We start from the raw sequence: 26,275 nt of genomic DNA on the forward strand, positions 1-26,275 counted from the left end.
AAATGAGTCTTGAACTTTGGGTAAATTCAGAAAACTCTAAGTATTGTAATTCCTGTATATCTCATTAGGATTTCACATTACTACAGAATAGGAAAATAGCAAAATGTAAGGATTCTTAATTTTTTTGTGAGATTCCTTAGCTGCAAATATACAAAGGTTTAATCGAAAGAATTTCTGAACTGAGTTAACCTGCATATTGATTGTCCCTTCTCCGTTGTCTCTTCTCAAGGCTGAACATGGCCAGCTCCCTCAGCCTTTCCTCATAAGAGAGATGCTCCTGTCCCCTCATCATATTTGTAGCTCTTTGGGCAGGTGCTTTGGGCAAACACTATAGCTATACAACCCACTCCAGAAGCTCCATGTTTCTCTTGGACTGAGGAGCCTGGCACTGGTCACAGCACTCCAGGTGGACCTCTCCAGGGCTCAGTAGAGTGCAGTACACCCAGTGTATATGGACCAGGCCTTATGTCAACCACTGCAATTTCCTGACTTATCTATTCTCCATGTAGTTGAATGAATGTATTTGGTAAAATGTCTGGTTAAACAGGCATATTTATGGAGTATTTTGGGCTGTTCTCTTGTCTGACTTCAAAATTTATTTTTTTTAAATTGTCAGTGTTCATCCATGTTTCTGAAAAGGTTTTGAGATTTCAAGCATGGTACAAAAAGGAAGTCACTCTTCAGCTCTCAGTTCAGGGTCAAAGAGTAACTCTTGGGCTTTAACTCCAGCTTTCATGGAGCCCCCTTTATGGATCCAGCATTTAAGCTGAGCTGCATGGCTTTTGCCTCAGTTCGTTCCCTCCCCCCCAGCAGCAATCCTGTAAGCTCCCATGTATCTCTCGGATTCTTGACACAGTCTTTGAAGTGACGGGACTGATACATATTACCCTGAACTACAGAAAGACCTCTATGTTGCAACCAAACTGCGAGCAGAGGATGCTTGAAGGAGCTCATGCAATCTGCCTGTGTGTGTGGATTTGAGTCCAATGTTAAATGTATCCGACAGAGGGAAGTGCTTCGAAGTGCGCAATTCCACAGCAGGTTCAGCTGACTGAAATCGCTCTGTGGCATTCTCACTCTCCCTATCAGTCCCAGACTCGAATTCTCGCTTCCTCCATTTGTTTACTTTTGCGATGGTAATTTTCTGTTGGTTTAGCTCCCGAACAAACTTATCACAGGAACCGATAAATGTTGGACAAGGGGGAAGGGCGAGACTGTGGCAGCGTTGTCTTAATCTGTCGTGTGTAGGGGCATGCTGTCTAGGTATAAAGCTTGTCTCCCTTTTGCCTGTAACTACCTGCTTCACTTCAACATTTCACCTTCGTACCTCTAGAGAGCACGTCCCGAGAACACCTCACCTCTCTTCTCGAGAGCCCTGCGCTGTACGTGCAGTCAAACCCCTCCTCTTCTTTCCGGGCACAGCACAAGCGCTGAGCCGAAAACTCCTGCTAACTAGGGTGACAAGTTTCCAGCAAGCTGTGGATCACGGGGAGAGGGGACACCCGGATCCCGGCAATATAAGGTATAGACGCCTCGGCTTGTGCAACACAGCAGCAGGGCAGAGCCCATTTTATTCTTGCCTTTTTTGGATCTGCACGCACATAGAGCTCAGCACAATGGAGCCGGCTCCGCGATAGCGCAGCGCGATACGAGCAGCAGAAATAAAGTCATAGCAGCGCGGCTCGCCAAGGCTGCAGTTGCCGGCGACCCACTCCCTGCGTGGCAGCTCCGCTGATGGCGTGATCGCTCAAGACTTCTACGTCCCAGGCAGGCCAGCGCCGCTCCCGCCCTCTGCCCGGCGGAGCTGCGGGGCTCCGGGAGCCGCCTGCAGCCGCAGCACAGCCGGAGCACAGCCCGCGGCTCCCGGGGCAGCGCCGAGGCGCACCACGCTCCGGGGTCCCGATCTGCTGCGCCGCGAAGGTACCACCCCCCTCCCAAAAAAACTTTCCACTCGGCTGCGATGCCGCGGCCCGGCCGCCGCCGAGCGAAGCGGGAAGGACCAGGACCAGGACCAGGACCTGCTCCTGCTCCTGCCCCTGCCCCTTACCCCCTCCCCGCTGCGTTCCCCGCCCCGGCGGGCCCGGCTGCCCACCTTGGCGGCAGGGGGGCTGCGGGGCGGGCCCCCCGGAGCCAATGGCCGCGGCAAGGCGGGCAGGGCGCGGGGGGCGGCGCCGGGCCGACAATAGGGGCGGTGTGGGCAGCGGGGCCGGGCGGGGAGCTGGGGGAGAGCCGGGCAGCACCTTGCGGCGGGCGGAAGGTGAGTGCCGCCGCGCCGGGGAAGGGGATTTCCTCGCTTGTTTTGTAACCGGGAAGTTTGCGCAGGGGTTGAGCGGACGGGTGCGTTCTTCTTCTTCAGCCCTTCTCTTCTCCCCTCCTTTTGAAATTTTCTTTTAGAAGAGGGTACTGATCCTGCCTTCCCCCTCCTGTCTCCCCGCTCCTGCCTCCCCGACTCATTCATTTAACAAAGGGAGTTGTTCTCAGGCCCCGGGCTTTGCGAGCGGGGAGCCCTTCGGGGCCGCATGTTTGGGGTCCCGGCGCAGAGGCTGGGGTGGAATCGGGGCTCAGCCCACAGTTTTTGCCAAGCACCCCGTCCTGGCTTCGGCTGGAGGGGCGGGCGCTTTGGGCAAACACAAAGAATTGAGGAGCCGGACCCATGCTGGGCGATGGGGTGATGAAGCCTCGGGCTTTGTGTGGCTGGTGAAGGAGGGATGGAGAGGTGGGAGCTTGTCTTTTAACCCCTCCGCCCGCATGTGTGTACGAAACCGTGGCTTTTTTGCTAGTAAAGTACTTAAAAGCAAAGCTGAACTTTGGGATCGTGGCATAATTCAGATTGGAGGGAACGTCAGGTGGTCTCCAATCCAGCCTCCTTCAAAGCAGGGGCTTCTGCCTGGGGAGTGGGGAGCAGTGAAGGGACATCGGAGACGGCTGGCACCTCTGGGTGCTCTTGAATGCACCTGGGAGCTCGGTGGAGGAGGCAGCACCAGCAGGACGAGACTTCACAGGCAGTAGTGCTTCTGTCTTCTGCTATGCATGGAAATGCCCCAATCCACAGCTCTCCCATGCCTGCAGTCCCTGGTCTTGCTGCTTTTGTTATCCAGAGGGCTTAAAATTCATGGTTGTTGGGAATAGCTGGCTCCATCCGTATGTGTGTCACGGTACATCTGCTCCTGCTGAGCATTACTTGATTCTTATTTCAACGTTGCCTCCAGGAGTTTTTTTCTTCAGGAGCAAGATTTATAAATAGGTGTCAAAACCTGGCTTTGGCTTGGGACTGGCTGTAAGGTGTGTACTTTCTGTGGTAATTATGTATGAGATAGGTAGGTGTGTAAGAACAACCATAAAATCTGTTGAGTTAGCCACACTTCTCATTTTTAAAGTGAAAGCAGGTTTTGTAGCAGGGTGAAATGGCTGGGTTGGGCACAGACGGAAGAATGTTTGTTTCTTTGCTCGCAATTGCTCTTTGCCCGGTGGCTTACGGATGCCTTTCACTGAACCACCTCCCCCTTCTCCACACCTGGAGTTTCCCGGTGTTGTGCACATTACCTGAGCAAGCAGGGAGCATCTTCCTGTCTGCTGCTCCCATATCTCTTAGTGTGGGTGTGCTGGTCTTGCTCTCAGCTTTATAGGGTGAGGCTGGAAAAAACTCCTCCTTGTGGAACAGTTTGTGTGTGTGTCCACTGGATTCTTGGAGACTGCTTTTCCCTGTGCATTTTTTGTGGGTAAGTCAGAGAAATGAAGCTCATCTCTGCGCAGGGAACAGAAGGTATGGTGGGAATTTGAATATGTCTAAATACTGATTCTATTTAACTCTGGATTACCTCTCTTGTGCCACATAACAAAATTTGTTCTCAGCTGTACTGTGTAACAAAGCTGGAGTCTAAGACTGGACAATAAACTTCCAGGTGATTTTTTTTTTAGCCTTTTTGAGTCCTGCATCTTTAAACAGGATGATATAACTGCCATTCTTTGATTTGGAAATGAAAGCCAAAAATAAACTTGAAGAGGAAAATGCTCTTGTAGCATGACAGCAAGAATGCTTTTACTGGTTTCTGAGGAATACTATGTGCTCTGGATGTTGCTCAGAAAAAAAAAGAATAGGGAAAAGTGAGGTTTTTAGTTCATGCATTTCTGTGCATCATGGGGATATAGGAAGAAATACGCAACAAGTCCAGTAAAACTGCCACAGGTGGAAATATATTGCTTGTTTATTGTGTTTCTGACTGCCCTGCTTGAGCTGGATTGAAAACTGATGCTAGCTCTCTTTGCTGGAGAGGTCAAAGGACTGTTTTATTATCCTTTTCCAGGTCTCTGAAAGGAGACCTTTTCTCTCAGCTTTGATTTCAATGCATGAATTTCACCAGTTTGCTGACTAGTGTCTTGCCTTTTTATAACTGTGAGCTGCAGTATGGCTTATTTTCTTCTTTTTCCCTTTTGTGCACCTGTCTCACTTCCTTGGTGTGGGAAGGTTTGTAATTTCAAAAGCTTGTTGCTATGGTCCAATTTCCTTATATGCTTAAGAGTGTACAGAACAACCTAGAGCAGAAATAAACTTTTCTCAGTTGAAAAATACAGAAATGATCCAGTGCTCCACCCGCAAAGTGTTCTGGTTTTACAGTTCATCCTGTCAACAGCAGATAACAGAAGCAAATAGACTGTAAAGAAACTGACCAGTCTTGGTGAGGATGTGCAAGACACAGACTGAAACTAGACAACTAAAAATCAGCCATATTTCTTAAAAGCCTAGTCAGCCATTAGCCCTCTGACAGGTAAAAGAATGCCTACTGTTGGCTTTTTACCAATATAGGAAGGAAAAAGAATACTGTGTAGCAGAATTGTACTGTGTCAAAGTATATTTTTCTATACTTGGCAATGAGCTGAACTAATTTTCTCAGCCTGATGTCTTGGCTTGTATAGGAATTGAGGACAATGTAAGCATGATCTGCCTGATGCTGAGGGCTTGCTCTTACGGAGAAAATAGTTCAGTGTGTGACTCTTTTTATGCACTTGCACAGCTCTTACCTTGGAGGAACTGCTTTGCAACCCTGTTCCCAGAGATGGGAATGGCTAGGTCCATTCCCCTTGGTGGCAGCAGAACTGGGACTGTCAGCCAGTGCTCACTGATGAAGCACAGAAGTCAGTGATCAGTGTTTCCCATCTGTGGTTAAGGCACATGATGCTCTTTGGGAATGAATAGGTCAAAAGTACCTGATGCTGCTTGTACTAATCAGGTTTCAAGTTTGAAATTCCTGCCCTTGGGTGCAGTTATGCACAGCATGTGCAGATGTAATGTTGTGGCTGTAAGGGGTAACGCTCGGTGCTCCAGTGGTGATGACTGCTTCTGGCTTTGTGCAGGAAAGGGAACTGACTTTTGTCCTATCTTACCTCAGGCATATCCTCAGAGCCGTGGATGTCTTCAGATCCTTCAATGGTCTGTCTTCTTTTTGGCACATGACACTGGGGTGCACGTTGCAATTTCAGGGCCCTTCATAGGATCCATTTGATGAAAACATGGATGCTGCAAGCTCAAAACATGGTTGCTCTGAGCTGAACATGTCTCCTCAGGCTCCCAGTATTATCTTCAGAGAGAAAAAGGCACTTTTAGGATACGCCTTGTGTCACCCTCCTGTAGGTATTTTTAAAATAAGTCAGAGAGTTGCACTCTAAAAATGCTGATTCCTTGTGTAGTCTCCCTGGTCTCCTCTGTCTTCCATATCTTGTATTGTACATTGGACCAGCTGGGAGAAGTTTTACCTGCTCCTCTCACTTTGGGGATGCAGGCAGCATTGCTAACAAATCCATCAGCAAAAACACTGTTGTAGGGTGGTTTTCACCCTTTCTCTTCATTTTAGCATTTTTTTGTTGGAATGGGGAAGAGGAAAGAAAGAAAAAAAAAAGCCATCTGAGAAGTGGATTTCCAGGGGTATTTGAAGATAAAGTCCAAGTATTCAGTTCTGGTTTGTGTACTAATACACTCTTTCAGGCTGGCAGTCCAAGTGTTCCGGCTTCCACTCGTACACTATCAATCTCTTGTGTGTAGTCTGAGATGCAGGTTAAACAATAACTTCCCCACCATCATTTCTTTCCTTCTTGCAATCTGTACTCTTTGGACCTGTCATATAGCTAGTTTGTTTTACTCTTAAGCTGGTATAACTGCCTTCAAGCCATTCTATTTCTTACTTCCTGTCAGAAGTCAGAAGTGGTGCTGAATCAGCCAACCTTGTATCATCTTAGGTTTAAAGTTAGGGAGAGAAAAGGGTGACTGGTGTAGAAAAAAAAAGTCCTAATTTGTGAAAATTGGGCCAAGTAATAAGACTGCAGAAGTAATAACCAAAGGTACTTTCTGGAAAGAAATAATTTCCACCAAAGTAGCCCTTTGTGATCCCAAATACTGTGTGAGAGACAGTGCACAAAATATATTGTGACTGCCTTGAAGCATATGACATCTAGCTGCAAACAGTTCCTTGATCTCAGTGGGCCTTTAGCTATGGGACTGTGAGCAGGTCAAGTGGGGCGTATGTGCTGCAGGCAGGTGGGGCATGAAGACTTGTGTCATGCCTTTTTTTCCTCCTTCTTGTTCCATAAAGTCTGTCCACCTGTAATCTTAAAGGAAAACAGGGGACGAAAATAATTGCTATTCAGATTGTGAGTGTTTTGGGAATGAAGTCTTCCAAGTTTACCTTAAGGCTTTGTTTCCTGCCCGTGTGAGCTTGCTGCGTGTAGTTACAGTGTCTGTCCATGGTTTACTGCTGATGGCATTTGATGACTTTCCAGGTGGCAGCAGAGAGAAGGAAAATCAAATACAATCGGTGAGGAGACAGCCTGAGGTTTGTCAGCCTGGCTTGCTAAGGTCACAGCACTGCTTCGAGTTACTCACTCTAAGCATCAGCAGGGCTTTGAACTGTCATCTTTCTTAATGACTGTGGTAGCACACCGGTATTTTAGATGATGCTTCACTTACAAGGCAAAGCCCATTTCTCAGGGCTGATGTTCTATTCATGAACTAAGAGCTGGAGTAAGAAATATTTTTAATTGAACCAGTGGCTTGCATCACGTATTTTTTTTCCTCTTTTGCATGTAATGTAATGCAAAATACCTTGTCACTTATTTAGCATAAAGAAATCACAAGATAGATTATTGGTACCTACATATTCCCAAAAGCATATTCTCTGCTGATCCTAAAATAAGAGTGGCTTGGCCTCTTAACCCAGTCTCTTCTGTGGAAAGAGTAGAGAAGTGATTCCTTTTATAAAACTTGTATTTAATTTCCCTAGCTATCTATAAGTAAACATTATGCAGTTTTGCCAGCAAGTTCAACTTGAAGGCTTAGTTGAAGGCCAGGATGATTCTATGATTTGCCTTTAGGCAGTATTTCAAGAATGCCTTATTTCAGTCATGCTTTGAGAGGATAGAAGTCCATATTCCAGGACATTCCAACCTCTCTTTACCAATTCTCTGCACACTACTGAAGATGTTACATTCATTCAGCTCATGGCCCTGTGCTTACCTGTGTGAGGTGTTTGAGGCTGTTACAGAGCTCTCTAATGCCAGCATGTGTCAAGGTAGAGGAGGGAAAAAAACGAGGCTAGGCTCGTAATGTATCCTCTGCTTTTCTTGCTCATTAAACTGGTCACCTGAGCCTGAACTGCTGTGTCCCTTCACAATAGAAGGTAGATTTGTCAGGTAACAGCTGCAAAGACCAGGGAGTGCACAGCACAAAGAGGGATTAGCAGCAAATGGACACATCAGGATTTGAAATGCAATATTGATTAGCTCATTAAAATTAATAAGACACTCAATTATCAAAGTCCTATTACATATTGCAGTTCTTCTGGAAATAGAACAATTTATATGTCCTTATCCTTTCAAGAATATCTCGCACAAGACAAATTTTAATGTCATTTTCCTCTGCAAACCAGAGAATGTGTTAACTTTTAATAGAGCCCAAGTTCATCAGTGTTTTCTTTAGTAAAGCATTGGTTTTGGTAGGGCAATGTTTTAATAGACTCGAAGATGTAAGCATAGTACTAAAAAGTTTATTTTATTGAGAGTGATCTAAATTAGTATTTTATTGGGCTAATGATGTTTCAGGTAGGGTCAAAAACTAAATGGCAGATATTCACATACTGGCCAATTTTAGCAAATCAGACAAATCTGTCTCAAAATACAGCACACAGTGGGGTGGGAAAAACCCTTTGATTCAAGCTCAGGAACTCAAGGAACAAGTATGTGAAAGGGCATATTGCTCCTAAAAGGGAAAAGAGTAATTTTTCCCAATTCTTCAGAAACATGTATATTGCCTCCATAGTACAGAAATGCAATTTTTTAAGCTACAGATATAATTGCCTTATGGAACCTTAAATGACTTAGAAGTGGATTTCCAATGTGGATTTCTATGCTTTACTAAGTATTATGATTTTTTTTTTTATAGTATCTTTAATAAAGGCTTGGCTTGAGAGGGTTTGAGCCACCTGACTCAGGGCAATTCTTGCTGGAATGAGAAATTGCTCTGAAATACTCAGTTTCCATGCAAGAGAGAGGCTGGAGGAAGATAAAGTCATAGGACTAAGATCCTGGAATGATTGCTAAAGTGGATGGCACTTCTTATGGATGTGGTCATTGCTACTTCTTTTTTTCTACAGATGTTTGATTGAATTTTTTTGCCACATTGCCCAGGAGAGCTAATTTTCCTATTTAACCACAAAATGTTAACCACAAGCTTACAGTTCCCACCCCTGTCTTACTCTGCTGTTATGCTCATCTTCAGACCCACTTTGGAATAAGATGTGTGTTCAGTGTTACTTCTCTGTTCTTGTGATAACAAAAAAGTTTTGGGAGCTGAACTCAAAGGAGAGACCCAGAAATGAAATGGTGATAACACCACATAGTCCTTCATCAAAACCATTCCCTTCCTGATAATTAAAGTCATTGGTAATGTTCTTTGGTAAAATGTATGCAGTTGTGGGTGTGTGTTAAGGTGTTTGATGCTTTCTGTTAAGCTCCAAGATTCTGGAGATGTAAAAGCTATGCAAAAATATGTGTCATAAAAATGAGACTTCTCCCACTCCTATCTGTAGAGAAAAATGACAGGATTTGATCCAAATGTGCCTTGAAGACTTAAATAAAGAGATTTAAGCACACAGAGGCTTTGGTTTGAGCCTCCAGTTCTTAATTTTGGGTGAAGAAGTGATGGTATCCACTACCTCTTAGCAGTGAGTTACTAGCATTATAACTTAATTCTCCAAAATCACCGAAGTCTTCACTGAGTAGCCTTACAGAAAGCCAGAGAAGTTGTGAGGGAAGGAAGGAGAGGAAACTGCAGCACCAGCAGCAAGTATTGTCTCACAATTATCTTGATCTAATATAAAAATCTGCATTTTAATTTCTGGCTCATCAAATTTCTTATTGTTGCATCAGCCTATATGTCTTGGTAATCAGGTGTCTGGGAAAAATTGCAGTCTCTTACATTTGTGTGTGCTATAAATTCTTCTGTGCAATTTTGACTCCCTTGGTAGCAGAGAGAATGAGTAAAAAGGCTGTACCATAGTCACAGCAATCAGCAGGAGTCTCATCCACTACCATGCCACAGCCAAAAGACTCTGAAGAAGTGAGACTGGAAGTACTTTTCCAGGCCTGCTTCAATTCCTTTGCATATATTCCTAAACCAGATTTTAAAGAATATGAATAAAATTAAACTGACATTTTATCTGGAGCTGTAACTTCTGGTGTCAGACTTGTGTCTCTTGCCATTTCTGGGGGCCCCGACAACAATACTGGACTTGACTTGCAGCGTGTATGGGGGAACTAACATTTGTCTTCTTCCTGTTTGGTTTCTTTTCTCTGCTTCCATCCCTTGATCACACCTCTTAAAGCATTGTTTGTTAGTTTTCCTTTTGCCTTTCTACAGAAACCTTGTTCATCTCCTGCCTATCTTTACTTTCCTTGGCCACTCCTAAGACTGATGAGAAACAGATTCCTCATACTTCTGTGATCCTGAAGATACTGGGCAAGCACAAATGAGCAGCAGGGAGGTGAAATATTTTGTCCTCCACTCCAGTTCAAAGCATCTTCTTTGGCACTTGGGAGGAGGATGAAGACTGGATAGGGGAAGAAACACACTATCTTCCTCTATCAAGCAGGTAGTTTTGGTGATGAGGTATCCAGAAATATTTAAATATGTAGATTTCATTAGAAAGACTGAGGTGGAAAGGGTAGGGCTTGGAATGACAAAAGCAGAACTTGATTCAAGAAGAGAAAGCAAACAACTCAAGATTCCTTCAGGGCTCTCCTGCAAGACAGAAAATATGCAACAGTCTATTCTTCTGTGTAGGCTGTCTTTAATGGAGGCAGACGGTCACAGGCGGTGTTTGGATTCCAGGTTCAATAAAGGCACATCCTTCCGTTAGAGGAGGCAAAACAGTGCCACTTGTTAGGATTCAAAATCCATCTCTAAATGCCTCAGTGGCTTGTCATCGAGTGACTCACTGCACTGTCATAGTAGGGCTTCTGGCTTTCACATCCAAGTTATACTTGTTGAAACAGTGTCCTGCCAGCTCATATTAACAGTCCCCCCTCCCAAGCTTGTTTCCAATTGACTCACGGTGAAGAGGGGATTTGGGGGTGTCAGGGCACAAGAAGGTTGCAAGGGCAGATCAGAAATCTCACTACCTTGTAGACTTCAGAATGCCAGCTTTTCATTTGTTTTCTGTGCCTCTGAAACAAGTCTTTGAGTTGCAGAAGAAAGACATTCAGAAGTGATGAGCTGTAAAAAATTGTAAGAATTTAGTCATTTACTTGGTCCAACCAAAAATGTCTTTTCTTGCAGGCAAAGGCTTCATTTAAAGTTATTTGCTACTTTAGAAAAATGCTAATGTTGAAATGCTTTCAGCTTGATTTCCTTTATCTCCTGCAGCTCATTAGATGATCATCAATATAATTTTTTTTTCTTTGTTTAATTCACATAATCAATTTTATTCTAGGTGACCTTTGTGGTTTTTTAAGAGCCAATTCTTCCTAACACTAGGTACATCCTGCAAGAGCCCTTCCTGCCTTCTGATCCAATACTTACTCATCCTGGGACCTAGTCCAAATGCCACCAACAGTGTTTGTGTGGGCTTTTTTGTTTGTTTCAAAAACATTTCATCACATGATGACATATGGCATCATTAAATGTGTAAACGTGCAGTTTAGGATGTAATGGTCATCAAGATGAAAAGAATCTCACCTGAGCAGCAAGTGGCTTTCTGCTTTTTACATCATACCTGCTTTAAATTTAGCATTACAGTGGATGCTTTGTGTTTCTGATGATGTTGCTTTTTGAATCCCACCCTCTTATTTTGGCTCAGTGTCGAGGAGCAGTGACTTCAAGGTGATCTCATCCAATGTGTGGTGTAGCTGTGTTTGTTTTTGAAGGCTTGAGATCCTGTTCCATCTGCACTTCCTGTAGCTGTAGGTAAATCATCTGAAATCCAAGATGATGAACATGCTTGATCTCTGTGCTCTGAACCTCCTTTCTCATGAATTCATGTGCTTCTCTTCCATGACGGGGCTCTTGTGAGCATTTTTTCTTTTTACCTGGGTATGAATGGGGTAAGCAGGGAAAGGGTTCTCTATAAACGTAACTTGTGCTAGTTTCAGCATAGAAAATCTCTCTGTGAGGGCTCTAAATTGCTAATGAATTAACTACAAATTTTAGAGGAGAGTGTGGTTGGCTTAAGATTCTTCTTGAATAGCATATGAGAAGCTTGTATTTTGCATTTTTTCTTGAAACCAGCTTGCTCTCCCCTTCTCCCCCAAACTATAAAGCAAGGATGTGGTCATTGGCAGCTGTTTTCCTTTTGATGTGGTAAACTCAAAATTAACATTAAAAGTATAATTCTGAACTTGCATTTTCTTGGAGACTGAGTGCATGATGAAAGGACAGGAGGGATCTCTCTGCACCTGCTGTGAGTGTGCTCTTTGCTTGAGTTTCTTAGGAGCTGAGTTTGGAGGTTGAAGCTTGACACAGCTGAGCTCATCGTGGCACACAGCCATCCAAAGGCAAGGGTGCCTTTCCCTTTCAGCACTTGGCTGTGAGCTGACCTGGCAGGAAACTTTGCAAAGCAGTATGAGTGACTCTAGCTGTGGTGTAATATTAAAGATCATAGAGCTGCCTGCAGGTCTGAGAGTTGGAAGTAAGGTCTGTGAGACATATGGTGAGATCTAGCGGCTCCTCAGAACTGACGCTCAAGTAAGTGCCTTTTTACTCTGTCCTTGTCATACCTGCTGTATACAGCCTTTTATTTTGCTTATTTTGTTCCTATATCCCTCTGTCCCCAAGATCTCTGAACCTCTAGCACCTGCCCAGTCAGCTCCTGCGAGACCTGCTTATGCTGCAGAACTGAAAGTTCTTAGTGCAGAATGGATTTTATAGAATCATAGAATTGCTTGCTTGGAATGACCTTAGAGATGATCTAGTTTCAACCCCCCTGCCATAGGCAAGGAACCTTTTACTAAACCTGGTTAGTCTAAACTCCATCCAGCCTGGTCTTGAACACTTCCAGGTATGGGGCATCCACAGCTTCTCTGGGCAACCTGTGCCAGTGCCTCACCACTTTTATAGTAAAGAATTTCTTCTTAATATCAAACATAAACCTACCCTCCTTCAGCTTAAGCCCACCCCCCACTTTGCCCTATCAGTCCATGCCCTTGTCAAAAGTCCCTCTCTAACCTTCTTGTAGCCCCCTTTAGGTAATGGAAGGGGCTTTAAGGCACCCCTGGAGCCTTCCCTTCTCCAGGCTGAACAGCCCCAACTTTCTCAGCCTTTTGATTTGGACTCTTTAGCTGATTCTCTGTCTTTAATAAATGTCTTTGTGAGAAAGACCCTGACAAAAAATCATGACTGGATCATGTATTTCTCCCCATCCTGTTGTTCTGTGGCTCTGAATCCTGCTTTGATTCCCTATGGAGGAATAATTCTTGTAATCCCTGTCATGCTGTAGGGACTTCTGTGCTTTGCCTAGTGAGTTCATTTGTTAGTGTAGCAGAACACTTTTGGGATTTTCCTATCACCTATCTGGATAATGTCTTGTGTCTTGTAAGTATTATATGTATTCTTGAGAAGTTTTTCGGAATTGAGAGAATGATTATAAGCTGGGCCCAAACTTCTTCTGGTGTTCAGCTGGAACTATATTTTTACTCTGAGACAGAATTAAGTTGCTAATACTGCAGCCAGTCTCACAAAATTAAATAATCCTACTGTTTTGCTGTTTCCCTTCTACCTTGCAGTCCTCCACTTCACAGCCAAAGTGCTATAGTGTAGGAGTTGTACAAATGTTTGATGGCTTTTTCCTGGAGGTGCTGTGATTGTTTGTCTACCTAAACACTGCCAGTAAAGGCTCACAGGGAGCATAAAACACAACTGTACTGGAGAAATAATATGCTTTGTTCTGTCATATAGGTGTAAAGGGCAAACAGGGAAGCAGCAGGCACAGGAGGAGTAGGAAAACATATTTCTGATATAGCATAATGTCATTTTATCTCTGAATACCCTGCAATATATACAGAAAGATTTCAGCAACATCTGTGCCTCAGAATTCATAGCCAAGATGAAAACAAAGCTTTCATCTGGCAGGGACTGTGCAGCAGGTATTTGGTAAGATCTGCCTGGCATGAAAGAGCAAAAGCCTTTCTTTTTTTTTTTTCCCTTTTTCTTGTCTCTCCCCCTGCCCCCCCCACCACTTTCTTTTTCTTTTTTTTTTTTTTTCTTTTTTTTTTTTTTTTTTCTTTTTCCTCTCTCTAACCAGGAGGCATAACTCTCTCAGTAGCCTGTGTGTTTCAGTGAGAACATTCAGGGACTGTCTTAGCAGCACTTGAGAGCCTAACCTTGAGAACAAAAGTAGTGTTTCATGTGGTTACATACTAAAAGATGTGGGTAGGCATCTAGTGGGAATCCAGAAAGCGCGTGGGCGCTTGATTCCCTCAGAAACTGTTGGGATTTGGCACCTAAACTGGTAAAGTATTTCAAAAAACTCTTAAATATCTTTCTGAAAATCGGGTCTGATGTTGCTAATCAGTGCAAAGGGTGGGGGGATGTTTTTTATTGTGATGTAATGGTGGCTTTGATCTCTGTTACTTTCTAGTGGATAAACAGAAGGAAGTTGAAGGAAAGCAACAGAAGTGACTTTGGGATTGGAGGGATTGACGCAAGAGGAAGATAAAAGCTATATACTTGTGTAGTTTTTATAAAATGAGTAGGAGGGCAGGACTGCTATGGGCTTCTGAAGGGTATAAATGCCAAGGAATGGAGGGTGTGGAAGATAGAAACTGAGTCTCTACTCTGCAAGTGCTTGTGCAGGCAGGTAGCCTCACACAGAGCATCATTCAAAAGGAGAATTTTCATAGACCCTTGTGAATGTTACAGGGATGTGCTGCTGAGGAACAGAAACACTTTGTGTGGCAGCAAGGAAGGTATCTGCTTTAGTACTTCAGTCAGGGTAAACCACTAACATCTGCAGTTGTTTGCACCTCAGATTGGTTGGCATCTATAAATGTCATCACATCACACAAGAGCTGCTTCCCATTTGTGCCGGCCTTCCCAGATAGGAGGAGCTTTAGGAAACTCCTGTCCCTAACTTGGATTGTTAGTGCTTGGATCTCCACCCTGCCTTACAGCTGGCTGCCATGGTGACACAGTTTAATCTCACTGATCTCTTGTGGTATCTAAACTTTCACCAGGAGGGAAAAGCAAGGTGACAGCTGCTCCAGGGCACAGGTTGGTAGGAGGGGGACACCAGGTAATAAAACAGTCTATCTTGGGACTGCTCTTCTGAGATATTAGGACATCACTTATTATATCCACTAGGACATAAATACTATATGTGTGAGGATATAATCCGATAAGATTTGGATCTTGGGGAGTGCTTGATGTCAAAGTTGTAAAAAAGCTACTTGAAGATGATAAAGCATTAGCAGAGAATATAGAGTCTTGACTGCTGGAGGTGTTAGGGATGTTCCCATGTCAAGTGCACTTTTTGTAGCCAATAGATCAATAAATTAATTTGAGATAATTACTAAAGGAAAAATTAGACCAAATAGAGAAATGTTAATAAGTCACCAGAGCTGGATGTCATTCAAGAATCCCGAGGAGCTTGAATGTGAAACTGCAGAGCTGCTGGCCAAGCTGTTTAATTTATCATTGCAGACAGCCGCTGTGCCAGAGGACTGGGGAGCTGCCAGTGTGATTCCCAACTATAAAAAGGGCTCTAGAGGGGATCCTGGGAACAACACAACAAAAAGTCATGCTACCAGGAATGGAAAGGATCTCTGAATATGTAGGGAAACATTAACTGTTAATGGGAAAGTCGGTGTGACTTCTGAAAATGAAAATCCTGCTTCCCAATCCCATGAAGTTCTGCGGGGTGTCAGTAAGGAAGGGTTAAAGCGGATATAAGATGTTTAGATTTTCAGAAAACTTCTGTCAGCACTTTAAGCTCTTGTAAATTTGGAGGAAAGGCTTTTTTATGGTTTGAAAGCCACCTGGATAATTGGAAGTAAAAAATTTGGGACAATTTCACATCTTATGATGGAGAGGGAAACATCACTGCAGCAGCAACCAAAAAGGCCACCATCCTCACTGGGAAAGTGATGAATGGCACCATTTGGCTTTGGTATAAATACTCAATGCACCCATATCTTGTGGGTGATGCGCAGTTCTGGACTCCATATCTCTTGCAGAGCACACTGGCATTGCAGAAAGGGCAATAAAATGGGCTGCCTTCCAAGAAGAAGCTAAAATAGTTGAGACTGTTCCATATGGGGAAAAAAGGAAGGAACACAGGTTTAAACCACAAAGTCAGCAGGTAAAGCTAATATGAACTTATTAGCTCTCATGCTTTTACAACCAGGGAACTTTTGATTAAACACGATGGGCTTTGATTTTAAAATATGTGGAAGACCATACTAGTGTAGTGGAGAATTGGTGACTGTAGCCTCAGAATAGGTAGAGTTTGGTGACAGACTTTCAGGCACTCACCAGTGCAGGGCAAATCCCACTTGCACTTTGTAAGACTCTTGACTTTGCAAGAATCTCTGCATGACCCTTTCTTTCCCCAGGGCTCTCCTGTGCAGTTTTTCATAGGAAGCAATTATCCAGGTGGCTGGCAAGTGTTCGACACTCCCTTGTGTGCACAATGAGATTTTTTTTTAATTATAAGTGACTTATTCTCATAGAAGTAATTTTTTTAATGCTGCCTTCAGCAGGGTGTGCATGTGAACTTTATTTTAATTAAGGGTGAGGAATCTGTTTTACATAACTATATCCCAGATTCTCATGAGAGAGTGAAAACAGCCCTGAGGGATTGATGAAAAGGCCAGTGAAATTGGGTTGCCTCACCGATAGGAGGCCTGATTCAAATCTCTTAGGTTTTCTGTACCTGTGGGACTTGCTCTAAGCTGGTTGACAGCCAGAGGAATTGAACCAATGCAGAGGCACTGTCTCCTCACAGCTTTATTTTGGGCCACTAATTTGTGGCTCTGGGCAGATACTGGGGTGGCTGTTGCAGTTCTGCCTGAGGTTGTTGTCCCTGTAGTGGGAGTGGCCAAATGGGATGTGAATCTGCTTCCAAGCCCTTTCAGCCATGTCCTGTTGCTGGCTCAGATGAGTTGCCTATTACCAGGGTATTGTATGGCAACACTTGGTTTACCCATCTCCTTGGAATAGGGGTGCCTATTATGGTCAAAATGTGATCCCCACCAGCCAGCTGAGTTGCTAATTTACTAGCAGTACTAATGGGATTGGGTTATGATGGTTCTCCAAATCTTTGAGGAAGAAAACAAATTATGCTGGAAGTCACAAACAAATACTGTTGGCTAAAATTTGTTCTGAGTTGTAAAACCTGAAAGGGACAGGGAGTAGATGAGTAAAATGTTTCTGTACCATTAAGGAGGGAAAATCCAGGGTGTGTGCGTGGCCTCTTGTTTATTTATTTTCCTATTAAGAAAAAAAAGTGATAAAGGTGTTAAAAACTCAGCTGTTGCTGGAACTGTACTGGAAGTGGGGCATACAAATAAAAGAGGATCTCTTTCACTGTGCACAAAGAGAAATATGAAAAACAAACCACAAACTGTAAAGAGGCTAATGAAGTTTATGAGTCAAACCTGGCATGTTGTTAGCCCCTGCTGCTTGTTTGTGATGACTAAAGCAAGCATCCCTTTCAGAAATTCTCTCATACTAGAGATAATTTTGCTCTCCTGTTATCAGAACCTTGGTGTGTTTGAAGAAGTTAAACTGGTGATAGATTGCACAACTGAGACTTTCAGCTTGATTCCTGCTGAATCTGGAGGTAGCTGGCAATATTTTCTGATGCCAAAAGCCTAGAGAGATTTGGCATGATGCCACTGCATGAGGACAATGTTGGTTTTGTTCTATTTCTGCTTCTGCCCCAAGAGCTGGCTCTAGAGAGTGTCTAGAAATTTGGCTTCTTGTACCAGAATCTTGCATTAATCAAAGGAGGGTTTTGATGCTCAGCTCCTAATGTTTCATAGAAGTGGCAGTTCATGCCATTGATCTGAAAAGTGTTTAGAAGTTAAAATTGCTGGGAATTAACTGGTGATGCTGGGGCTTTGCAGCCCCAGGTGGGCATCTGCCACCAATCTCCTGGGAAGGGAGGAAACAGATGAGCAAGGAGGTGGGGCAAAGATAAACCTGTGGGAATAGATGTCCTTCAGCTGTTCAGCAGAGCAACATAAATGAGTGCTCTTTAGAGAGAAAGGAATGTGATGGTCATGTCACAGCTTGGATGTGATTTGCTTTGGGGTGAGTTCATAGGTTGGAGCATGTGCTTCGAGTAGAGGTCAACAGATTCAGCCTGATGTGAGATAAGTGGGGAACAAGGTCAATGTCAGTCATGTCAGTCTGAGGGGATGTGCTGAGGGCTTTAAGCACCTCAGAGTGCAGAAGCTGTAGAGAAATGTCTGACGGTGAAATGTTTTTCCAGAGAAAGAGGCCTGACCATTTCCTTCATCTTAACAGGACATGAGGAAATGGCCTCAAGATATGCCAGGGGAAGTTTAGATTAGATATTAGAACTTTTTTTTTTTTTCCAACAATGTTATAAATCATTGGAACAGACTGCTTAAGGAAGTGGTGGAGTCACCATCCCTGGAAGTGTTCAGAAAATGTGTGAATATGGCACTTGAGGACATGGTTTAATGGTGAGTGTGGTGGTGGTGGTGCCGCCGGGTTGATAGTCGGACTCGATGATTTTAAAGGTTTTTTTCTAACCTTAATGACTCTATGATTCTGTGACATGAGAATTCCATTCCTGGCATAGGTGGTTGGAACAAGAACACTATAAGCTGTGCCAGGAGCAGTGATGCAAATCTCTGCTTTATGCAACCTGTGCCCTATATGGAGTAGGGTAAAGTGTTGTAATCACTTAGTAGTTTAAACCAGGAACAAATCTGTGAGGCTCATTCAGGTGGAAAGGCAAAAGAGAGTGAGCAGTGCCAATGTCTCTGATTGGGAAAGTTGCACAGAAGATGGGTACGGATGGCAGAGCCCTGCCAGTTCCTCCTGCTCTCTGAGCTGTTTCCATTCAGTGTGGTACCAGCTGCAGCAGCTTCTGCCTGGCAGCCTGTTCCAGCAGCAGATCCCTGCTCCGTGCCTTGCTCCAGAGTCGCTTGCAAAATTAACAGAGGGTTGGAGGGTTGCAAGTGCAGAACCAGAACAGAAGAAGATGTTTCCTCTCTGCTGTAAACCTGTGTGACCTTTCTCAACTCACTTCAGCTATGTCCTCAGTTTATAGAAGGGTAGTGGAGCTACTGTGCGCTTTCAGGTGTTCTGTGTTACCTGGCAGAAGTTCTTCTTTCACCCACATTTGTAACGTTTTATCACTGAGTAGTGTTTTATGCATGAATGGTTTTCTGTGCAATGCTTAAAGTTTAGAAAAAGGTCCTGAAATTTTATGAGGCCCTTGTATAGGCAGAGCTGGCCAAGGAGGTGTTGTATGCTTTTCTGGAGAAACTCTTGTGCATTTTCTCTTCCAAAGTAATTTCAGGCAATTTATTTATATCAAACTTTCATTAATTCATTATACATTGTGAAACAGCAGATAGTGGGTTCTTTTGGAAAGATGTACAGATTAGAAGATGCTTCAATGCATAAGCCATAAGCAAGGAAATAAGAACACCCTAAGGAATAATAAGAAGTGTGATGCTTTCTGGGCCTGCTACACAGCTGCAAAGCAATGGGTGAAGTCATATTTTTCCCACACAGCTCTCCTAAGCCTCAGTACTTTGAGTTTTACTTTGCTTGCTTTGGCTTCTGAGGCAGCTGGTGTCTGGAGCTGAGGCACTCCTGTGCTTAACTTAGTGTCCCCAAAAGACCTGCAAACTTAGCCAAGCTTTCGGGCTTGAAAGAGATGAGCTGTGTAGCTTGAATTGCAACTGGGTGCCTCTAGTTCTGGGAGGCTGTAATGACTGCGACCTTTTGAAATCTTGTTCAAACTGTTTTTGTTGCACTCAGACAGGAATGTTATGTTCTTTGTTCCATCTCCTAAAAGGCAAACTTTTCTGTATAGGCCGCTTGTGGCTTTTAGAGTTTGATATATATGGGTCAGGGGAGGAAGCAGGCATAGACTGTTGGATGTTTTCAAGCTGCTGAGAAAGTCCTTCTGAGTGCATGAAGTGGGTTTTAAGATCCCAGCTCTATTTTTGCAAATAACCTCTGTCTTGATTAGGGAAAGAAATAAGCCCCCAAATGTGGATTGCTTCCAATTTGTGTGCACACAAGAGAGTGGGCTGACTGTTCTCTGAGACAAACCTGTATGGTAAAGGGTTACATCTTTAATTCTGAACCCCTTCTTCTGGAAGGAAGAGCACAACATCTCAGCTACCATTACTGAAATGTCTTTTTTTTTTTTTTTTTTTTTTTTTTTTTCCAAGCAGAATAAAAATATGCATTCAGTAGTTAAAATTGAGGTAAAAGTGGTAAAAGTTTGCATTGTGTCTTGGAAGGGCTCTTCTTGATGCCTGTACACCTTTAGGTACATGTCTTCACAGAATCACAGACTGGCTGAGGGAAGGAACTCCAGAGGTCATCTGGCCCAACCTGCTGTAATCAAGCAAGGGCATCCACAGCCGGTTACCCAGGACCATGCCCAGACAGCATTTGAATATCTCCAAGGATGGAGACTCCACCACCTTTCTGTCCAGCCTGTGCCAGTGCTTGGTCACCTTCACAGTGAAAAAGTGTTTCCTGATGTTCAGAGGGGCCCTCTGTGTTTCAGTTAGTGCCCATGGCCTCTGGCCCTGGCACTGTGTCGCCGTAGAGCAGGACGGGAACGAAAAGGACTCCAAATCAAAGGCAAAGAGAATGAACTCTGATTTATTTCAAATGCACCGCTCTATTTATAGAGAACATCGTGCGGACTAATTTCATTGGTCTTAGAGTAAAAACACACCATTTGTGTGCAGTGAATGACGCACGGTGGCAGAACCTATCTATAAACAATGTGAACAACAAGATAGGTTAGAGAATTATTTACATTCTTTCCCAACTGTCTCCCAGGCTCTCGCCTGGTTAGAAAACCTTCTCTTTTTCTCTCTGACTGAACTGAGAAAATCCACAGCGCTGGACATCACTGACAAGAGCCTGGTTCCATCTGCTTTGCATCCTCCCTGCAGGTATTTATGGACCTTGAGAAGATCCCCCTGAGCCTGCACTTCTCTCGGCTGAACACTCCCAGCCCTGTCAACCTTTCATCATTGAAAAGATGTTCCCCTCAGCATCTTTGCGGCCCTTTGCTGGGCTCTCTCTGGACTGTGTGCCTCTCATACAGGAAAGCCCAGAACTGGACCCAGCACTCCAGGTGTGCCTTCACCAGTGCTGAGGAGAGGGGAAGGATCATCTGCCTTGAACCTGCTGGCAATACTTGGCCTAACACAGCCCAGGATGCCATTTGCCTTCTTGGCTGCAAGGACTCACTGCTGGCTCACGCTCAGCTTGGTGACCACCAGGACTCCTAGGTCCTTCTCTGCCTGAGTGTTTTCCATCTGGATGAACCCCAGCACCACAGTAGGTGCCTGTGGTTGTTCCTCCCTGAGTGCAAAATTGTGTTTCTCCTTGTTGAACTTGATGAGGTTCGTGTAGGCACACCCGTGGTTCCCTGGATCTTCTGGAACATCAGGATTGACATTTGCTTTCCTCCAGTCTATGGGTGCTTCTGCCAGTTGCCATGACTGATCAAAAATTACTGAGGCTGGCCTTGCAATGGCATTCCTGCATACATCCTGTTAAGGCCTGTGTACTTATTTAGAGTCTCTATCTGTAGATGTGAACAGAAACTTCTAGAGAAGGGCTAAGGCTTGGGAATCAAGGTGCTCTTTGGTCCTCTTTTCTTCTCTTCTTTCCCTCTCTCAATTGACTGCTGACCTCAGTCCTCAGCTACTGCTAGAGGCTCTTTGCTTGCATGACAAGACTATTGTGGGTTTGGCTTTAGATTTAAAGCCTTCAGATGATGTGGCTTAAAAGCCAGGACACCTCTTTTGCAAAGGTTCTTGTGCTGTGTGGAGCTGCTTCTGAGGTGGAGTGTCATGTACATACACAATTTGGTGTGTGTCTCCTGTGCAGTGTTTGCTGTTTATTCCTGACTGAGGAAGGGAGTCTGCCACAAGGACTGGCTGTGCAACTTCAGCTCATACTGCCTTAACTCACACTATTTACTTTGGAAATTACAGTTTCAATTGCTGCTGATAACCCAGCTGATTGTTATGTTTTACATTTAGCACAGTTTTTTTTAGTTCTTTCCTTAATGACTTATGTAAATAATTTTAGAAGACTTAGCATTAATTTTGGAGAAGCTGGCGTATGGGGCTGCGAGGCTAGCAGCAGGTGCTGCAAGTAATCACTCTTCTAAATTAAGCAACACTTTCTGAGGCAGTAGGTTAATTTCTGGGTAAGTAGCCTGCATACAGATTCTTGGAATCAGCTGGATCTTGACCCAGCAAGTGACTCAAGGCTTTGTGTAGGTTTAATTGCTTGAATTATCTCACTGAAGCCTTTAATTTTTAGAGGAAACCGGGGCTGTGCTTGAATGTCTATTGAAATTGTGTTATCACGTTGAAATCTGTGTCACCTGGCTTTGTGCTTGTCTTTGTAGCTCAGTCTTCACTGCCATTGGAGGTGATTTGGAGCATGGGCAATGTCATGGCTTAACCCTTCCTGGAGCCAGGGTATCTGTCATAGAATGGTTTGAGTGGGAAGGGACCTCAAAGATCATCTCATTCCAACCCCCTGCCATGGTCAGGGAAACCTTTCGGTAGACCAGATTGCTCAAAGCCCCATCCAACCTAGCCTTGAGCATTCCTAGGGATGGGGTATCCACAGCCTCTCTGGGCAACCTGTGCCAGTGCCTCACCACTCTCACAGCAGATAATTTCTTCCTAATATAAAATCTATACCTTCTGCCTTCTGTCAGTTTGAAGCCTCTTCCTCTTGTCTTATCACTGCACGCCCTTGTAAACTGTTCCCCTCCAGATTTTTGTAGACAATATTTGGGTACTGAAAGACCACAGTGTTCATGAGTAGCTCATGCTTATGCTGAAATCTGTGCTACTGTGGGTTTCTTTCATTAGTACAAGAGTAAGCAAAGTAGTGCTTGAGAGCTTTATACCATTTCTTTCTCCACCTTTGTGCCAGTGAGAGGATTTCTGCAAAAATATTTCCTCCAATATGTCTAGTGGAGCTCTCGTGGGATCTCTAAGCAGTAACTATTGACCAGATTGTGCTCAAGTGCTGCCTGTCACTTTTGCATTGTCACAGCTCTGGCCAGCATTGTTCTTGCTCAGGACTTGGAGACTGCCTGCAGAAGTGTGACCCACTTGTTGTAAAACCACTCTTGAGGCTGATGGGGCCAGTGCTGTTTGTGACTTGAAAACTTAAATGGTTTTTCATAGGCTCTGCAGAGCTCTGAGGAAACTGGTAAAATCTTAACTACTGTTACTACACAGAGTATGATTTTGGAACACTTTGTCTAACTTGTGGAGTGTGGAGGAAGGTGCGGTTTTTACAAGCTCAATCTCTCTTTAAAATCTATCTTCCTGTGTGAAGATTGTGCCAAAAAGTAATGTGAAAGGTGGAATTTCTACTTAAATGGAATCCCATGTAAAGTGGACTAGAGCAGGAAAAATGCCCTTCTCTAAGGATTCAAGAAAAGAGAGAATTTCAGATAGCTGGAGAGAAAGAATGGATTTTTGTTGCTCCTATACGACTGTAAGTTGGGACTTGCCCTATCTTTGGCTTAGAGTTGGTGCTTCCTGTGCAGTTGGATGTTCAACCTAATATCAAACTGGTGCTTGAAATAGTGTACCTGCTAAAAAGGTCTGAAGCCACTTCCTGCACTCTTTAGCTTGATTTTTTTTTTTTTGCTATGGTCAATCATCTTCAGACCAAAATGCTCTTAGGCTTGAAAGTCAGTGTTGGGATTCAGTCCTTTGACATTTAAAAAGATGAATAATCCAAATGACAGGCTTCTGAATGTAGAACTCAATTCTTGTGAACAGTGTTACAGAATGACATGGCTTTTGTAATTTTTTAGAGGTCTGTTATCTCACTTTTTAGATTAAAACTTTACTGACTTCTTTGCTCTGAAATGTTGAAGAAAAACAGTTTACATGTGCAGAGTGTAACAGACAATATTGTATTTCTCTATAATGGAAACTAGATGTAAAAGCAACTTGGTTTTTTGATAGCTCAGCTTTGCTTGAAAACCTGAATTCTCATGTAGCTCTGAAGGTAAACAGTCCTCTTCAGGTGACATTCTGGTTCTGTGGGAATTGGGACTGAAATATTTTTAAAAAGAAATTGAAGAGGAAGTCATACACATTGACTCTCCACTCTATGGATCTTCTGACAGTGGATGTCTGTGTGTTTAACAGATGATCCAGATGCATATTGATGCATTCAGATGACCTCAGTGTATTCTCTGGGATGCTGTGAGATGTCTGTAAGCTTGGAAATGGAGAGGTGCAATAGGCAGGAGCTGAATGGACAATGACTTGGTGATGGGAGCATAGAAACATGCTGATCTTGGACAGGCTTTTCAAAAAGGGTCAGAATTTGAACTCTCTTAAATTCTGTTGGGTAGAAGGCAGGGAAATATTTTTCCAGATGAGTTAGCTCTGTGTGGGAATTAAAAGCGTCAGGTAAAGAAGTGACCAAATGTTCTACAGATGTCTGAAAACTTGGCTCTCTGAATGGACTGATGAAAAGAAAGTGGAGGACTAAAATTATCTGCTCCAGATTTGTAGATTTTGATAGGTGGTTTAAATAGGTAATTTAAGAATATTGCTTTGCACCTTTCTCAATGACTGCCCTAAACTCAGTCTATCCAAATGTTTTTTCCAGGCAGCATGAAGAATTTGTAATGCTTTCTGTTATCAAAAGCAGGACTTGAAAGAGTCCTACACCATACCAAAGATATGAATGCTGTGTTAAGGAATTTGGACGTATTAATAAAAACAACATATTACTCTACCACTCTCTCATCTGAAATTAAACGTGTCAAGCAAATTGCTGAAACAGTAGATGGAAACTTGGCAATTACGTTTGTGTGGCAATTTGATTCTGTTCTCCCAAAATACCTCTGGAGAGCATCCAACTGTAGCTCTGCTCCGATCCCAAGACTACCCTGCGGATGCTCTGAACACTGACATGTAAGCAGCAAGCTCTGGCGGCCTGATCCGTGTAGTTGCTAGAAAGCTTCAAAATCTACTTTGCTCTCAGAGGGCTTTCCATTTGGGAAAGGAACTGATACCATTCCAATTTTAACTCTGGAAGAGGAAGGGAAAATAGAAAAGCTTCAGAGAAGCAAGTTTTTGTCTAGACTGTGGAGCCAGCTGGGTGTCTTGTTCTGTCTTGTCAGGCTGCCTTCTTGTTTGGGGCTGTGACTGAGTGGTTGACAAGTGTATTAACTCTGTGAAAATAAACCCACTTTTGGTGTGGCAAATGAACCCTGGTCTCCCGTGACCATGCCTTGCCGCAGTTGTTTCAGCACTGCTTTACTGACCCATAAAAATGCATAAGCTTGTCCTTTCCCAGTTATCATTTGAAAAGCTTTCCTCTGTTTTTGCCTTAAAAACTACTTCTGAAGTGAAAGTTCTCTTCTGTTTCACTGACTATAAAGTGTGCGTGATAATTACAGGACAATTGCTGTGTTAGCTGAGATACTGCAGTATTTCTGCAGGGCAAAACCCTGCTCCAAGCAGGAGCAGTTCAACTTCTCTCACTCAAACCCCAGGGGCCAGGGATGAGGAATTTACTCAGTTTTGTGCTCAGCAGTGACAGTGGTATCTGTGTGGATACAATTTATTGCAGTGTAAGTAATAGTTTAATGGCCTTGCTTGCGATAAATGCTGTTTCATGCTGCTGTGTGACTTTCAGTGGTATGTCAGAGAATTACTCATGCCTTTTTAATCTGCATCATTCAAGAAGGCAATATTTTAAAATGTGATTATGATATCAAGGGTTTGAGAAGTGAAGGGCAGAAAGGCTTTTGCTACTCCAAAGATTTCCTGTCTAGAGAATGTAAGTCTGAAAACTATGGGATTTTTTTTTTTTTTTGCTATTTGATTTGGTGTTTTTTTTAAATTCTTTGAATCAGGCTCCTTTCCTTCTCCTGCATTTGGATCCTCTTAAAAATTACTAGTTTCGGGGAAAAATGCAAGCATACCAAATAACCTGTCATTTGCTAACTAATTGGTGCTTTTAGAGTGGTACCTGTCTTGTTTCTTTAGCAATGTGTCTACTTAGCTGTGCTCTTGCTCCAAAATGAGTCATGTTTCAGTCTCTGAAAGCCCCACTGTCCTTGATTGTCTTTTAAACTTTTTTATATCATTTGTTTGGGTTATTTCTCTTGGTTGGTGTCAGGGAGATGCTGTGGTAGCTAAAGAGGCTGTTCCTCTTACCTATTGTATCCCAGTTGCTGCACTGGTTATTTACAAGGATACAACCTGACTTGCACCATAGATGTTGACCCTATCTTGTGCAAAGCCCTGCTGACTCCAGGGATCCAAATAAAGGATCTTTTTAAGAATTAGATGCTACAGACCCTATGCTGTTGTCTGTAAAACCAGGGGCTTCAGTTTGGGCAGGACCCAGGGCCCCCATTCAGAGCAGTGATGCTGTACAAAGCCTTTGCCCTCTGGAATATCTGAGTTCCTCAGCCCCCTGTAGGATCAAGGCCAGATTGGGTTGAACAGGGCTCATAGACATGTTTCCATCAGGAGAAGCACTCAGCTC

Source organism: Anomalospiza imberbis, chromosome 2 (assembly GCF_031753505.1).
Source record: "Anomalospiza imberbis isolate Cuckoo-Finch-1a 21T00152 chromosome 2, ASM3175350v1, whole genome shotgun sequence".
In the NCBI taxonomy this organism is placed as follows: domain Eukaryota; kingdom Metazoa; phylum Chordata; class Aves; order Passeriformes; family Viduidae; genus Anomalospiza; species Anomalospiza imberbis.